Below are 17,280 nucleotides of genomic sequence, written 5' to 3' on the forward strand. Positions count from 1 at the left end.
GTGGCACTGACAAGGTACAACATATAATAACATTATAACCACATGTATATCGGAGGACATTGTAAACATTAAAAGTATTTAGTCTTTCTATAGACAGATTGTGTGCATGCTGTCAACCCTAAAAATGAATTACAGTACCATCAGAGCTGGCATTGGACAGAATTGGAACCAAATTCCCATCATCAGTTTGTTTCATGAAGGGTATGTAAAATTAATTCAAATAGAAAAGTTAAACTGATCCACTTATGAAACTAACAGGAACTCATATCTGCAGTACCCAGATATAAGGGTAATGGTGGGGATGAACAATATTTTGAACTCTAGAAACAATATTCAAAAGGTTTAAACGCAAAACATCCTTTAGGTAGAGAACAGTGGGAAGGGTCAATGAACTTTGTGCACGGGTGGTGAGCGACTATGGTATTCTGGGCTGTGCTGCTTTCGTCTAACGTCGGAGGTCCAACTTGGTGTCGCGTAGCCATGCCAACATCTTGGGTCCTAGGTCGAGAGGCTTTATATGGTCAGCAGTTCAGTTGCCGGCGTGGTAGGTGGCGAGACTTGAGTCTGCTTAGAGGTGCTGCTGGTGTGGTGTAGGATGTGCCAATCAGTGATTTCCTGGCCAGGACGAGGGTGGCAGCCTTCCATCTGATGCCGGCCGGGGCTGTGCTGCGTCTTGTCGTCAGTTAACTGTGTCATCGGCTCTGGAATGATAAAGAACAGATCATTTGGTGTGTATTTTAGTTATCACCTTATGAGTACAAAATCTCTCCGAGCCAAAAAAGGCTTATCTACAAGCTCACAACGCATCACGCTGTGACGTGTTGTTAGCTTGTAGATAGTATATTTTTGTCTTACTGTGAGCTTACCAGGGAGCTAGATGTAGGACTTCATCCAGGAAGGTCTTCAGCTAGGTGTGGGGACCGGGTCTTCCTGCAGGAGGATGTACAACAGAGAGAGTGTGTCAATAATTGAATAAATGCAAAAAAAAAAAATAAGGTGCCAAAAAGAAATAGAGCAATGATAAAGGGAGGTTTAAAAAAAAATGTGTCCATAACAGTCACGTACTACATAAGCATATCACCTTGGGCTGCAGTGAAGATGGCATAGTGGTGGTCGATTTAGACTTGGGGCCAGGAGGTGAAGGCATGGAGACCTAAGATAGATAGATAGCTTTATTATCCCACAAGGGAAAACTGACAGTGCACACTGTCTGTCAGGGTCCATTTGGTTCCATGTGTGGTTCCATGTGTACACTCTCAGAGTTACAGACCTGTTAGGGTCCATTTGCACACTGTCAGAGTTAGGAAGAGTGTTTTCTTCTGGTGTTTCAGTCAGTGTATCAAAGGGTGCGTTCGGAAATGCGCACCGGTTCTGGTTAGGGTTAGGGTTAGGTTTAGGCATAGTTTTACTGAGGTTAGGGTTAGGCATAGTTTTACTGAGGTTAGGGTTAGATTTAGGCATCCACTACACTGAGCACACACCCGGTGCGCATTTCCGAACGCACCCTTTGATACACTCGGACTGAAACACCAGCAGAAAACACTCTCCCGTCAGAGTTACAGAGCAGTAAGTGTAAGGGTCCATTTGTACGCTCAGAGATACAGACATAAGGTCAATTTGGATTAATTTGTACACTGTCAGAGTTACAGACATGTAAGGGGTCCATTTGGTTCCATTTGTACACAGTCAGTCTGAGTTACAGACCTCTAAGGTCCATTTGGTTCCAAGAGTTACATACGTAAATTACAGTAAATAAAATAGTTACTAAAACCTACCATGACTTCTCCAAATGGTGGACTGTAAGCTGCAGTGAAATACAGGGAGAAAAAAAAGAAAAAAAGAATGATGAGTAGAGTTTGGTTGTTTTTGTGGGTGACAAAAACATCACAGTAGTATATCACACATCGTTATCACTACAATAAAATCATTACAGTAAGTGCAGTCAGGAACAGAGATAAAAAAAAAAGCTAAGAAAAAAAAAACATTTTAAAGACGAAATTAAGAAAAATAGCCTTTTCTTTCTGCTGACAAAGTCAAGAAAGTTGAAACTGGTGTTGCTGATGTACACACACACACACACACACACACACACACACACACACACACACACACACACACAAATAATATATATATACAGATCACAGATCTGCCTACCAAGCTGGTACATAACATTGTTAACCATTACTTTAACTATGTATGCAAAACCACGACGCTATTAGCATTAGCTTGGTAGCTACCAAGCTAGCTAACAAGAAATGCAGAAGACAAAGAACGCAGTCTTTTGATAACACGGGGACAATTATACTAAACAGTACACACGGCAGACATCTCCGCAGATGCAAAAAGCCAAAAACACACTCACCTTTCAAAATTAATTTCCAGGAGAAGGATTTAGTATGTTTATTAAATCAGCATTTTAGCTGATCCGTTGTTGTCTAAGTCGACGGAGTATAGACGCAGACCGGAAGAGACGACACGACAACAACAGGCCTGCTTCCTCTCCTTTTTCCTGCCTGTGGAATCCATCGAGTTTATTACCCATTACCGCCACCTACTGTGTATATATTATATAATACATTCAAAAATGTTAAATACAATTTGACAATGCAGGCCGAATGAATAAATAAAATGGCAACAGCACAAGAATAAAAAAAAAAAAAAAACTAAAATAAGGAAAAACATAAATAAATAAAAAATAAAATAACTTTATTCAGTAGAAATTAATCATTGGAATTGAATGAGTATTATTACTGGAGTCATCTTGTTTTGTTTTAAACACTAAATAACACCAATATAATAATATTGGCATAATAGCAATAAATAAATAAATTACAAAAGTGCTGTACAATGAGAGAGAGAGAGAGAGAGAGAGAGAGAGAGAGAGAGAGAGAGAGAGAGAGAGAGAGAGAGAGAGAGAGAGAGAGAGAGAGAGAGAGAGAGAGAGAGAGAGAGATAAATTAATTAATTAATTAATTGTTAAGAGAGAGACCAGATGAGAGAATTTCCTCATGCATATAAATGGCTTTAAGGGTGGCGTAGTGTGAGGACGTGAGGAGGAGGTCGTTACACTAAAGCTATACGCCACTCAAAATCGCCACGCTAAGGAATTGTAGATAGCGGGATTGAACGGCGTGAGGAGAGCTGAGCGTCGGCGTTTCCCGCTCGGCGTGGACCCGCTCTTAAAATACCAGCGTCACGTCAGAAGCGGCGGTGCCTTGCTAGCTGGGCTATTACAACAAATTACTACAGAGCTATTCCAACCAGTCTTTATTTACTTACTGTCCCTGTTCTGGGGTGAACATTCTGTGAAAATAGCTGATCTACAAGTCTTTGTTTGCTATGAACAGAATAGCAGGAGTAGCCATTAGGCCGAGAATGGTTGATATTACACACAATGCTTGTATTCTAATACAACACACTTTACCTAGCCGCAAATTGCAGCAGTAGATTTTTTTTTTAATAATCGGATGAATCTAGGGTTGCAATACCTCCCATAGGGATCCAAAGGATCAAAACGGGTTTTTTGCTTTCTGGTTGTATTAAACAACGTCAAACTCACCAATAGTGTGGCTCTATGGAAAGCTTGCCTTATCCTCTTACTCTCTGCAAAGTGTTTGTTTCATAACAATCCACCGTAGAATTGTTATACCATATAAATCCGAGAAGACATGTTTTTTTTTCCCCTAAGTGTTGAAATTCGGAAGCGCGCGTCTTCTATAACGCCATGATTCATCCGATTATAAAAAATTAAATAAAAATCTAGTGTTGCAATTTGCGGCTACACTTTACCTATTATGACATGCAACCACATCACAGCAAAAAATATTATTTTATGCTTTAACTATTAAAACAATAAAGCAGATCTACAAGCTCACAGTGCGGCAATGAGTGTCGCGCTGCAAGCTCTTGGATATTTCTCTTTTAAATCAACATTTGTGCAAATCTTTTAATATATATTTTTCAAAGCAAAATTGTGTAATTCATATCTTCTGAGGGGAACAGCATTTTTTTTAGATGGCTATAGAGTTGCTATTAGAGTGTTTGTTCAGTAACAGTGTTAAATAGTAATCATCGCTATAGTGTTTGTTCATTAACAGTGTTAAATAGCTATAGGTCTATACAGTGGTGGTAAGATAAAAATGTAATTTGTCTTTAAATATGAAAAACACATGATTCTGTATCTTTTTAATTGCTTGTATGATTATTGTGCAATTTATAGTTCATACGCGTGAAACACAATTTTATACATAAATATACAATAGGCAGTGTTGGGTATTGTTACATTTTGAAGTAACTCGTTAGGTTACTTTAGTTACTGACTTGAAAAACTAATCCGTTACGTTACTCCGCTACCCAATGAGAAAAGTAACTTAAAGAGATCCCTGACTAATACGACAAATATGCCTTAATACATTATAATTATCCTCTATAACTACAATGTAAAATTAAAAACACCTAAATTATTTTATTTCTTCTAGAAATAGCTAATCTTTCACTCAATAGGGGAAATGCCCGTCGCAAATGTTGATGATGTCATAAATGTCAAGTGTGATCTATCCCTATGGAATTTATGGCATGCATGTGAAAATAAAAACAAACTTAATACTTCCTATGGTTAAAATGAGCATCAAATCAATATTTCAAAAATGTGTTTGTGTTTTTTTTTTTGCACATGCATGCCATAAAAATTACACATGACATTTATGACATCATCAACTTGCGACAGGCATTTCCCCTACTGAGTAAAAGATTAGCTATTTCTAGAAGAAATAAAATATTTAAGGTTTTTTTTATTTTACATTGTAGTTATCTATAACTCCTCCTCTAGGACAATTATAATGTATTAAGACATATTTGTCGTATTAGTCAGGGATCACTTTAACAAGCTACTTTTCCCGTTACCGACTATTAAAACCCACTGCAAGGAAGTTTGGTAAACAAAAAAGAGTGCAGCCTACCGGATTGTTGTGGCTGTCAGCTGTGTGCATGGCTGTCTGCGTGCAGCTTCAACGTGGATAATGTAATGACATTGATCTATCCTTTATTCCTTTCACCAAGTAAATCCAAAAATAGTGTGAATCCTTCCACAGCCTTACTCAAGCTCTGCCATGTCGTGCACGACTGTACATTAAAGTAAACAAGACGCGCACAAAGTTCTCCTTATGTCGCTGCTAATAGTCAGATACACCAAATTCTGTAACCCGTCGTAAACTGTAGAATGACTACGCAACCACCACAGGCTGGCAACACATTTCTGGTGGGTCACATTTATCCGTGTAAAAATGAGGGCCATGCTGCGTGCATGCATGCCTCCTCAGTCTCCTCCTCTGACAGAGGAGAAGAGCTAATTCAGGAAACAGCGCAGTGTCAGATGGATTATTTTTCCTTTGTGGCAACAGAAAGAACAGGGAATTATTGGTCTTAACTCATTGACTGCCACCATTAAAAGTGAACTATCAAGCTAGGTTGCCAAGCATTTCTTGATTTCTTACCATGTTTACCATTTTTTTTTTAATTCTGTCTAATGATGACTATGTCATGCCATGGCCCAGAGGAAAGAGGATAACTTCTAGTTTCCACAGAAAAAATAATTATGTTTGTATCATGTACACTTCTTTAGTTATAGCCATTTGAAAACCCTTGTTTCACCAAAACCAAGCCCTCTCAGAATAACAACTGGAGAAAAATACGTTTTTGTGAATGGTCTCTTTTCAAGCAAACAACTAATTTTTTTTACTCACAGCTCTTTATTTATTACATGAGATGCTTACTTTATGATCTGAAACAAAACAATATTTTCTTACAGTGTAATGGGCACATTGTCTGTCCGTCCGTCACACGTCACACTTTTGCACGTCACATCGTATCTCCGCAACCGTTGCCCAGATCCATGCCAAATTTTGCACACACACTCCTTGCCTGCCAAACTACAACCTCCACCCATCAATTCTCACATGCCCCTCTTCTAGCGCCACCTTGAGGCCGATTCTTGCAAAACACATTTTTGGACACTGCTCCTACAAATTTTGCCCTAAAATCACGCAAATCGGTACATACTTGCTCTACACTGATGTCATCAACATGGAGCTCTCATTTAGCGCCACCTTCAGGCCAATTTTTCAAAACACATTTTTGGACACTACTCCTACAGATTTTGCCCTAAAATCACGCAAATCGCTACACAGTATGTCTACACTCATGTCATCAAAATGGATCTGTCCCATATAGCGCCACCATCAGGCCGATTTTTTCAAACACATTTTTGGACACTGCTCCTACAGAATTTGCCCTAAAATCACGCAAATCGGTACACAGTATGTCTACACTCATGTCATCAAAATGTGTCTGTCTATCATCGACGTCGAGCACCGCTTGCATGCTCATAGTCAATCTCTGCGTGGTACCGTTCGAAACAAAGCCTCCTGTGCAAAGGCACAAGACACAGATGGCAGTAGAATGAGGTCTCACTCCTTTTCTTGTGTATTTTGCTGCAGATGTAGCAGACCCTTGTAGGGTTTCTCCTTCGTGGTCTGGGCGGTATCTTTTCAGGGACATGGGCTGACCTCCTCACAGTCCGAGAATCGGGCCAGAGGGGTTGGGTGGGTCGCGGGGTGCACCAGGCTTCGACAATGGCTTCGGTGAAGCTCAAGCCAACACAAACACATCAACAACACAGCAACACCTCCCAGATGAAAGCATTGACAAATCAACACTCAAAATGTTATAAAAGTTTCAACATGAACTTACCTCAGTGTGATGAGGAGAGCGTTGGTGTAACACACACACAGAGAGAGAGAGACAGATAATTCCAGTGCCGTTTAGTGTCAGTAGATCAGTAATCCTATAGTTTCATTCGTGTAGTTTTCTTTTTCTTTTTTCGTTGTTTGTGAGCGGGTTTCATGCCCTCACCGCGGAAGCCTAAGGCCCCGGCCGGGCACAGCAAGCGCCCGACGGCTAGCCATGGTTCACCGGTCGCCTCTAGTTCTGGTTCCCGTCGCGAACCAGCCCGATCCTGCCCTGGACACGGGCGAGGTAGAGGGGCTAGAGGGCCTCCATCGAACCCCGGTCCTGGTCAGACCACCATGGATGCCTTTCTAATCGCCAATTTGCCCCGTCCGGAGACGGATACGGAGTACGAGACGGAGGAAGAAGAGGCGGCACCAAAATCAAATGATGTGTACAGGTCCGTGTCCGAGGACTTCTCCGATGCAGATGATGTCATCGGCAGCACTGGTGATGGAAGTGCTTCCATCACCAGTGCTTCTTATATATATATATGTGTGTATATATATATATATATATATATATATATATATATATATATATATACATATATATACATATAATATATATATATATATATATATATATATATATATATATACATATACACACATATATATATATATACACACATATATATATATAAAATATCATTATTTTTATCTTACCTTTGCCTGTTCCTTTGCTTGAAGGTCTCTGTGTCCCAGTGCCTGACAGAGAAGCACTTCCTTGATCAGCTTCTGAAAACGCATACCAAAATAAAATAAATGATTTACTCCTCAAATTGAATGAAAAGTTCTGTTTCCATGTGTGTGTGTGTGTGTGTGTGTGTGTGTGTGTGTGTGTGTGTGTGTGTGTGTGTGTGTGTGTGTGTGTGTGTGTGTGTGTGTGTGTGTGTGTGTGTGTGTGTGTGTGCACGCGCGCAATGTGTGCTGCATGTGCACAATTTACGCGCAAAGAAAGAGTCATCTTTGCTCTCCGGGGGGTGCCACTCAAAATCACCAGTGCTGCCGATGACATCATCTGCATCGGAGAGGAGAAGTCCTCGGACACGGACCTCATCATTTGATTGAGTGAATAATTTAGCGAAAGTTAGCTCAGGAAAGTAGGCTACGAAGTGATGCGCTGTGAACTTGCACTGCTATCTGCTGTTTTTGAATGGATCAATGATATGGATTAGGATAATACATACATCTCACTCTGGGACTGGGAGAGATAGTGAGTCTCGATATTATCTCTCGGCGACATGGGCATGGCAGAGCGTTCTTCGCGTGGCCTCGCGGGACGGCGAGCCACCGATTCCGGCGTGAGGAGTGCGGGCAGTGGAGCCGTGTCTGCCCGCGGTGTGTGTTGTTGGGACGGCGACGCCGCCTCTTCTTCCTCCGTCTCGTACTCCGTATCCGTCTCCGGACGGGGCAAATTGGCGATTAGAAAGGAATCCATGGTGGTCTGACCGGGGTTCGATGGAGGCCCTATACCTCGCCCGCGTCCAGTGCAGGATCGGGCTGGTTCGCGACGGGAACCAGAACCAGAGGCGACCGGCGAACCATGGCTAGCCGTTGGGCGCTTGCTGCGCCCGGCCGGGGCCTTAGGCTTCCGCGGTGTGGGCATGAAACCCGCTCACAAACAACGAAAAAAGAAAACTACACGAATGAAACTATAGGATTACTGATCTACTGGACACTAAACGGCACTGGAATTATCTGTCTGTCTCTCTCTCTGTATGTGTGTGTTACACCAACGCTCTCCTCCTCACACTGAGGTAAGTTCATGTTGAAACTTTTATAACATTTTGAGTGTTGATTTGTGAATGCTTTCATCGGGGAGGTGTTGCTGTGTTGTTGATGTGTTTGTGTTGGCTTGTTTTGGTATAGAGAGGCCTGAGAGGCCGGGTGGTTGCTACGAGGCTCTGATGTAGCCATTGTTGTCTTGCTGTTTTGGTAAACTTTTGTGGTAGAGACTTTGAACTTTTTTGCGTGTATATGGAGCTGTGTGTGGGTTAGGGTGACTCAGTGCAGCAGGTCACAGCTTTTCAAGTGAAAATGTTTTTGATTCATGCAGAATGGTCTGCTTGAAGATCTGCTTGTTTTGTTTTCATTGTCTGACACCACCACTGCTGCGGCCGCGCCGCACTGTGTCGGCGGAGCCGTGTCCTGATAAATGAGTTCACTTTGGGTTCATGGGGAGGTCGATTTCTCCTTTGTTTTCAAACAAGCTGACTTTGATGTGTGATTTTTAACCACCCTTTTATCATAGCAACATGACATTTTGTCACAGGCTAGAGGAAAGTGTACTTTTGCATAAACCTTGAAAACAGCCCCAACTCGTGAAACTCGGGCGTCGCAGCCTCAGACAACGAGAATAACTCGGGAAACTCGTGGCGGCGCAGTCAATGAGTTAAATACCTAATTAACGCCATTATATTTTGGGAAATATAACTGGTAACGATCCTGCTATATTGCAGAAAGTAACTCGTTAGGTTACTCTGTTACCACCAAACCTAACGGCCAGTGGTGAAAGTGGTTTGAAATTCTTGCCGGAACCCAAAATTGGCCGTGCGGCGAAGCTGCGCGGCCGGAAAAGAATTGGGAGGCTCTAACCCCCCAAAACCCCTGAAATGCATAGAAAACTGCATTTTGGCATAGTTATACACACAATAAAAACACTACAGGTCCTACACCTGAATTAGGCAACGGCATTACACTTACTGTAACATGAAACATGATTGAAATCCTAAAGGAAATATCTATAATAAGCCTCTTCATATTTTGTTCCATACAGAAGGGTAAGCAGAATCACCTAAGATAAGATAAGATGTTTATGGTCACTGTACAACAACATTTTGTTTAGTATATCCACATAAACACATACAGTAGCAGCATCAACAAAGAAAGAAATGCTGATAGAGCAACATTATTCTATCCTAGTCAATGAAGTCACCATATCCTGCTCTCTTATTTGTTGTCTCCCCAGGCCCCCACACACATGTAAAGCATGTTTGAAAGCTCTATATAAATTCCAGATAATATAATATATTATTATTAATATTATTATAACCAGTTATCTAAAGTAACTAAGTACATTTACTAAAGTACTGTATTTAAGTACAGGTTTTAAGTATAGCCTAGCCTACTTTACTGGAGTATTTCCAATACTTAAAGTTGTACCATGTAACTTTTTTTATAAAACAAATCTTAAAATTGTCCTAACTGTTAAATTGCTAAAGTTTTAGAACACCCACTCCGTTATTTTCAGCTTCTGAAGCCTTCTCTTTATATGTTTTCTATGAGCCGTGAGGGGGGGAGAATTTCGCGCCAAAATGACGTAATCTGCATCATCTGTATACGTTGTGTATACGTTGCCCAATCACATCGCCGATCATGCACACATGGTACACTACCGGCCAATCACAGCTTATCTGCTCTGGTCTCCAGGAAGCGCCTCCGCTTGGCTACAGTGTTTACCATGGTGAAGGATTTTAACCTCTTAATCCACAAATCCTGGCCAGAAAATTACGTTCTACCATGCGTTCTACCCCTCCACGGATTACTATCGGTCACGGTGGTTTTGCGGCGCCGCTCCGGTGGTCCGCGGCGGTGGTCCGCGACGACTCCGGCCGAAAAACGTCCGAAAAAAGCAATACCGCTACTGACCACTAGTTGAACTTACACAGTATAGCTTTAAGCTAGATGCAGAATAGAATCATTTTGGTCTATTCTGCATCACCATGGCAGGCTCAGTGCCACAGACACGACGAGTCTCTCCTTTAGATGGGATTTATGGCTTTGAAGTGAGCCGGATCTCTGGGATCCGTTCCTTTCAAAGAGCCGTTCAAAAGACTGGCTCATTCGAAGGAACGGCTCCCTACTGTGAACCGAATCATATCGTTCATTTCAAAGAGCCGTGCAAACGACTCGATTCGTTCACGAACGTCCCACCTCTACCCGCTCCGTGTCAAACACTGAAACAAACAGAATCGATTACACTGACCTACACAAACCCACGGGAATAATTTAGAAGCACTTTATCAGAAAATATAGTCTAACTAGTAACACTTGTGTAGCCTACTGTATGTTAATCTGACTTGTTTTCTTCCTGGACGTGCGTTTGTGGCAGGTTTAACATGGGATTTTGACAGCTGGCTTCTCCTTTTCTTAACGGAACGCCGTAACGGCCCCAAATGTTTTAACGGAACGGGGGTTCCGGCCGTTCGGCTCACTTTCACCACTGCTAACGGCGCTACGTAACGCCGTTAGTTATAACGCCGTTACACCCAACACTGTAGTCCTACACCAGCCATTTTGAGGACCAACACAGGTGTTTTGAATAAGTAAAACATTGGTTCTATGCCAATCAGAAAAAAATGAACACCTGTGTTGGTCCTCAATATGGCTGGTTTTGGACTACAAATGCAACCCATGAATATGTTTTAGCCCCACCCCCACCCTACGAGGTAGGGGGTCCCTGCTCCATCACCCCATCAGTTTTGGGGTCCCTGGCCTGAAAACGTTGAAGGCCCCTGTTCCCCTGCTATAGTGTTTGTTCAGTATTAGTGTTAAATAGCTCTATATTGTCATAGTAATCATTGCTATAGAGTGATTGTTCAGTAACAGCGTTAAATAGCTCTATATTGTGATAGGAAACAGAAACTACATTTTCAATCAGAGTGAAGTCATACAGGATAAACAAGTGGAATTGGAAGTGATGACACAAATAAATGAGCAGATAAAACTGGAACAGGATGATGAATGGGTTCTGTAATTATTCTCCATGAATACTCAGTGGGCCACCATAGCTGAGTGGTTAGTGAGGCTGCCTGGGCAGCCAGAGGCCCTGGTTGTCGCAGGTTTGATTTCAGCAATGTGTCGATCCCCTAATTGCTCCCAGAGTGCCGTAGAATGTCTGCTCACTGCTCCTAGTAGTTATAAGATGGGTAAAGGCAGTGGACACATTTGCATATACACTGTATATTTCCAAATTGTGGCCCTTTCGAAAATAGCTGCTTAGGCCTAACAAAATAAAACATTGGTTTCCGGTTGGCTGTAATTTTAGGGCTGAGTAGGTAGGGAATTTATTTTATTTTATTTTTTATTTTTATTTTTTTGTGGGCATGATGGGTAGCAAGGAATTTTATTTTATTTCCTCATGGGAAGGATGGGTAGGTCGTAGTTTTTTTGTTGTTGAAATTTTAATGTTTAATTTACAGTTTTAATGAATCATTTAAAATAGTACGGAGGATTGAGACCACATTTTGGGTGAATCGTTCACTTTTTCATACAAGCGTGAAAATTGGTACACTTGTACAGTTTGGGGCCCTGAACAATTTCAGATATGGAGCCATTGCAAAAACGCCCCCTGGTGGCCATGGCGGCCATTTTACTTTCCACCATTACCCGTTAATGTATTTTACATCATAACTCCTGAACCAAACATGATAATACAGAATAGATGATGTCTACACCTATGTTTTGATGGTCAAGGATTACAATAATACCATGTACAACATCATAAACTGTTCAAAAGAATAGTTAATGGCCAATTTGGTGATGTTGTGTGGTAGTCCAATGGTTTTCTCTGAATATTTGACAGAATTCTTTTCACCTTTTCATAAAAGTATGAAACTTGGTACACTTGTACACTTTGGGGCCTTGAACATTTTCAGATATGGAGCCATCGCAAAAACGCCCCCTGGTGGCCATGGCAGCCATTTTACTTTCCGCCATTAACAATTAATGTATTTTACATCATAACTCCTGAACCAAACATGATAATACAGAATAGGTGATGACTACACCTATGTTTTGATGGTCAAGGATTTCATTGGTATCATTTACATCACAACCTCTTCAGGTGAATAGTTAATGGTCAATTCAGTGATGTTGTGAGGTAGTCCGCTGCTTTTGTCAGACAATTTTTGACTTTTTCATAAAAGTATGAAACTTGGTACAGTTTGGGACCCTGAACATTGTCAGATATGGAGCCATTGCAACCCCCCCCCCCCCCCCTGGTGGCCATGGCAGCCATTTTTATTGCCACCATTACCAGATAATGTATTTTGCATCTTATCTCTTGAACCATGCATGATAATACAGAATATGTGATGTCTACACCTATGTTTTGATGGTCAAGGATACCATTGATAATATGTACAACATCATAAACTGTCCAGCTGAATAGTTAATAGTCAATTCAGTGATTTGCGTCTGTTGTATACCGGTACATGTTGAGTTTTAGAAATGTAAACCCTTGCCCCTGATAATACAGTGAGAGCAGAGCAATATTCAATATTAAATAATGTATCACAGACAAAGGTTTATTTCAAAGATTTTATTTCAGAAATAGTTTTTTTTGTAACATATTAGGTTTCATTGTCTTGTTCAAATAGATTTCTGAAGCACATAATTATATACCATGTTTTTCACTAGTATTGATTGCATGTTTCATTCATGCATGTTTTTTGTTTGACTGATTGATTGATAGTTGTCGTCATTGACAATCATGCTAACCATTGTCAAAGAAACGTGAAAAACAGAGCCCTTGCTGTTTGGTAAGTCTGTTCTTGAGAGATTACGTTGTTGATGACAATGAATTTCTTCCATCTTCACTGCCTCCTTCACAGCCTCCTCCACATTGACACAATGCTGTACACTACCTTTGCATTTTTGCCTGGCACCCTTCCTTGCAGCCACAACTCAAGAGCTCAAGGAGGGATAGGCTTGCCTGTGGAAGAATTGACCACAATGGTCTCCAATCAAGTGGGTTCGTCCAACCCCAGTCTGTTGGAGATTTCATAGCTGATGCCACCTCAAATGCTTGTCCCCAACAGTGTTCTCCTTGGTACACTGCACCTTTGAGGTGCAAGGAAATGACATGCTCTGGAATTAGTTTTGGAGCCTTTGACAGAGCCATGTTGCATTTGTCAGGAGTGGACCCAGGCAATCCCATGTCTGTAGTTTTTTTACAGTCCCAAATGCCACCCAGCAAGCTCGTCTTGAGTTATTCACTAAAATAGGAAGAGGGATGGAGAAAATACCCCCCAAATTAGGATGCATTTGTGCAGCACCTCAAAAGAGCAGTGTAAGAGGGACACTGTTGGGGACAAGCATTTGAGGTGGCACCAGATATGCCATCTCCAACAGACTGGGTTTGGACAAACCCACTTGATTGGAAACCATTGTGGTCAATTCTTCAATAGGCAAGCCAATCTCTCCTTCAGCTCTTAAGTTGTGGCTGCAAGAAAGGATGCCAGGGGCATTACAAATGCAAAAAAAGCCTCCTAATAGTGCACAGCATTGTGCCAATGATGTGGAGGAGGTTGTGAAGGAGACAGTGAAGATTGAAGAATAGATTCATCGTCATCAATCAATCAACCAATCAATCAATCAGTCAGTCAAAAAAAAGCATGAAACATGAAAACAATACTAGCAAAAACATGAAATATATGTGCTTAAGAAATACATTTGAACAAGACAATGAAACCAAATGTATGCAACAAACGCAAAATGTTGTGATTTCCTTCTCACATCACTGAATTGATCATTAACTATTCAGCTGGACAGTTTATAATGTAGATAATAATAATACATTATCTGGTAATGGAGGATATTAAAATGGCCACTAGGGGGTGTTTTTTGTGATGGCTCCATATCTGACAATGTTCAGGGTCCCAAACTGTACAAGTTTACCAAGTTTCATACTTTTATGAAAACGTGAAAAATGTTCATACAAAACCAGCAGACTACCTCACAACATCACCGAATTGACCATTAACTATTCACCTGAACAGTTTATGATTATGTACATGATATCAATGTAATCCTTGACCATCAAAACATAGGTGTAGACATCACCTATTCTGTATTATCATGTTTGGTTCAGGAGTTATGATGTAAAATACTTTAATTGTTAATGGCGGAAAGTAAAATGGCTGCCATGGCCACCAGGGGGCGTTTTAGCGATGGCTCCATATCTGAAAATGTTCAGGGCCCCAAACTGTACAAGTGTACCAAATTTCACGCTTGTATGAAAAATCACACCCGTGTGAACTGAGCGGTGGTCGGTGTGTGTGTGTGTGTGTGGGCGTTTTTGCGATGGCTCCATATCTGAAAATGTTCAGGGCCCCAAAGTGTACAAGTGTACCAAGTTTCATACTTTTATGAAAAGGTGAAAAGAATTCTGTCAAATATTCGGACAAAACCATTGGACTACCACACAACATCACCAAATTGGCCATTAACTATTCTTCTGATCAGTGTATGATGTTGTACATGGTATTATTGTAATCCTTGACCATCAAAACATAGGTGTAGACATCATCTATTCTGTATTATAATGCTTGGTTCAGGAGTTATGATGCAAAATACATCAATTGTTAATGGCGGAAAGTAAAATGGCTGCCATGGCCACCAGGGGGCGTTTTAGCGATGGCTCCATATCTGAAAATGTTCAGGGCCCCAAACTGTACAAGTGTACCAAATTTCACGCTTGTATGAAAAATCACACCCGTGTGAACTGAGCTGTGTGTGTGTGTGTGTGTGTGTGTGTGTGTGTGTGTGTGTGTGTGTGTGTGTGTGTGTGTGTGTGTGTGTGTGTGTGTGTGTGTGTGTGTGTGTCTCTGGCCTGAACAACAGCGCCCCTCCCTTAACATGTGTGGCCATAAAAGGTACTGCAGGCTCTGCAGGCTACATACAGACACGCACACACACACACACACACGCATACACACACGGCCACGTATAGGAGTGTAACCACCGCTCAAAAAGTGAACGATTTTCGTCTCAATCCTACGGACTAAAACATATTTTTTAAATTTAATTTTAATGTTTAATTTACAGTTTTAATGAATCATGCAAATGAAATCATATTTCAATTTCTTTTAGGATACTCTTATTCTGAAGAGATTAAGAAGTCGACCACCGTCTGGAAGTCTTATTGTAATAAGAAATCTGGAAGTCTTATTGCTGCTAGCGCAACTTATCTTATTCTGAAGAGATCTGCTACAGGAAGTGTTAGATTTTCCAGCTTAGATTTGACAAAGGAACACAACTCGACGAGCGAGCGAGAGAGAAAGACGCAGTCGTACTTGCAGACATGCAGTGTCGCACGGGAGTCCGCATTCACTCAAGCGCTGTTGCCGTACAGTCTTTCAGATGAATCCCACACTGTCATAAATGTTTCGTCTCCAACTCATGTCTCTCTGTCGTGGCTATACAGTTCTCAGCTGTACTGGTGGCTGGGCTGCTAACGTTGCTAGCATGGCTACCGCAGCCAGTCAGTGACTGAGTGGCAACGCAATTTGTCCCCCGATTGTGCTTGTGTGTCTGTGTGTGTTTGGAGGAATACAAGTTGTAACGTAACTCACATTAGTTTAGCCTCGGGAACCGGGGACATGACTTCGGGAATGTGGTCGCACCAAATATATTTTTTGTAAGACGTTTTTGATCGACTCGGTCGGATTTTGACTTTATTTTTTATTTTATAATTTTTTTCACTCCAAATGCCAATAAAATCATCTGGGTCGCACGTATTTAATAGGGTCGGTCGCCAACCGAAAACCAACATATTATTTTGTTAGGCCTTACTACCTAATACCAGCCGGGGCTATTATTTTATTATTATTTTTAAATCATTTCCTGATGTGTTTTCGAGTACAGACCGGTGCAAAAAATAAATAAAAGCCTGTTGCAAATAGCCCCCTGGTTCTTTTAAACCAGGGGCATAGTTCCGCCGATTTAAAATGATTCCAATACGGAACTAAAACTTCCCATGATTGGCCGCTAGTTGTGCTGATACCAGCCGGCTGTGTTCTTCTTCGTGTGCTGTATTTCGGGAGGCTCCGACCACATTCTCCCATGTATCTCTGTGGTTGCATGTGACCGTTGGTAGCCAATAGTATCCTCTGGTGCTTTTACAATCTATGATGGCAACACCCATGCCAAGGACCCAAAATGCGTCATTTGCGCTGCATAGAAACCAATGGCTTCGCTTTGTCCATATATTTTACGGTCTATGTTTTAAACACCCTGGGTCCAAATTGATTTAGCATATTAAACACCCGGGCTACTCTTTGGAAGTATACAGCAATGGTATACATTAGGAAAATTGTGTGCAAACATGCGTTACTATGTGACCATCTATTCCATCTCCTCCTACTGTCATACAGGCTGCTCTAGAAGAAAAACATGGCTAAAAGGATTCTGGTGGATGCTGCTTCACCCTCCTGCCTTCTGGAGGAAACTAGGAAGCTAGACAAGCATCCTAACAAGCTGTTAGAGGGACTAAACCGTCTACGACTCAACAAGGTTTTCTGTGATGTGATTCTGTGCTGTGAGGGACAGGAGTTCCCCTGCCATAGAGTTGTACTGGCCTCCATCAGCTCCTACTTTCAGGTAAATCCACACATTTAATGTCCTGGTGTTGTTAAGAGAATGACCACATTACATTCTGCCTTGGCTTTCATATCTGAATATTGTTCTATAACCTAGTGGCTTTCATATG

The 17,280-nt window shown here is 41.4% G+C and overlaps 1 long non-coding RNA gene across 1 annotated transcript; it reads right to left on the bottom strand.

The window, feature by feature from the left end:
- Positions 1-479: 479 nt before the first annotated feature.
- Positions 480-2,462, bottom strand: LOC308282311. The gene is made up of 5 exons (XR_013961889.1): positions 2,363-2,462; positions 1,776-1,804; positions 1,082-1,153; positions 867-930; positions 480-701 (listed from the first exon to the last, which is right to left on the bottom strand). It is a non-coding gene; the product is annotated as an uncharacterized lncRNA (long non-coding RNA).
- Positions 2,463-17,280: the final 14,818 nt, after the last annotated feature.

Source organism: Nannobrachium achirus (genome assembly GCF_963921795.1).
Source record: "Nannobrachium achirus genome assembly, chromosome: 1".
NCBI lineage: Eukaryota > Metazoa > Chordata > Actinopteri > Myctophiformes > Myctophidae > Nannobrachium > Nannobrachium achirus.